General features: G+C 39.1%; 1 pseudogene; it reads left to right on the plus strand.

Annotated features, from left to right (window-relative positions):
* Nucleotides 1-354: 354 nt before the first annotated feature.
* Nucleotides 355-953, plus strand: LOC102835879 (annotated as a pseudogene).
* Nucleotides 954-1,207: the final 254 nt, after the last annotated feature.

Consider the following 1,207-nt stretch of genomic DNA (forward strand, 5'->3'; position numbering starts at 1 on the left):
GAGGAAGACCTCCAATGAGATGGATTGACACAGTGGCAGCATCAATGTGCTCACACATAACAACTGTGAGGATGGTGCAGGACAGGGAAGTGTTTTGTTCTGTTGTGTTGCCATGAGCCAGAACCAACTGAATGACATCTAACAACCACAACAATCCATATATATATTCTTACTGTAACATTTCCAGAAACAGAATCTGTTTTATAATCTACAGAAATACTTAGAAACCACCCAGGCAATGTCATATGGCTATGCCTGGGCGAGTTGAGCAGAGGTTGCCTTGAACCCCAGTATAGCCGAGAAAGACTGGGGGAGGCACCAACTGCTGAGAGAAGGGGAGCATCAGACTTCAAGATGGAGAATCATGAACCAGATTATATTATCAAGGAAAACTTAACAACTCTTAATATTGTAACCAGAAAAATTAACCAACTTCTGGAAGTAGAAAAGAATCTACTTGAACATCAGTGATATATTGGACATAATGCTGTTTTCTGTTGCCTACTAGCAACCAGTCTTTTCCAAAGCATCTTAAATGTGACATGGTTCGGATAGCTGCTGGCTTACCAATTGGAGTGATTCCATTTTTGACAGTGCATGTAGTTTACAGAGGTTTGTAAGTTTATATCTGAGTATAGTTCATTCAAGCTGTAAAACTTGTACTGTAACAACAAGGTGAATTGGTTGGGTTTTTGGGGTTTTTTTGGTGGTCTTTATTCTGTTCTCTTGACTATACCTGTGAATGGTGGCCTAGTAGACAGGCATGACTCTGCACTGAGACCCAAGAAAAGAAACTTAACTTACTGGATCAGAATGGCCCAGCCTGTCCTAAAAATGATGCTATTTCTTATTTGGCTTAAACTGTGTTTGCAGCATACCTTAGATCTAGATAATATAAACTACTCATTAAACCTCTTCAGTTACCTGAACATGACAGCGACTCTTTGATTTAAAACAAATATGCACACAAAAATAAAATGGTAAAAATGAAAGTTAAAGAAATGTTTGAAGCATGTCCTAGCTCACAAAGATAGCAGGTGGTAGAACCAGATTCTTAATTCCTGGTTTTTCTTATCCAAATACCAGTTCTCTTAATCCAATACAAAGCAGATCCTCACTATGCTTATTTGGGCTTTTTCCAAGAGACCTTCTTGGAACATGTGGCACCAGGAACATGTAGGGACATGTGCCTTAATTGTAGGTGTTC

The sequence above is a fragment of the Chrysochloris asiatica genome, unplaced genomic scaffold (genome assembly GCF_000296735.1).
Source record: "Chrysochloris asiatica unplaced genomic scaffold, ChrAsi1.0 scaffold00016, whole genome shotgun sequence".
NCBI lineage: Eukaryota > Metazoa > Chordata > Mammalia > Afrosoricida > Chrysochloridae > Chrysochloris > Chrysochloris asiatica.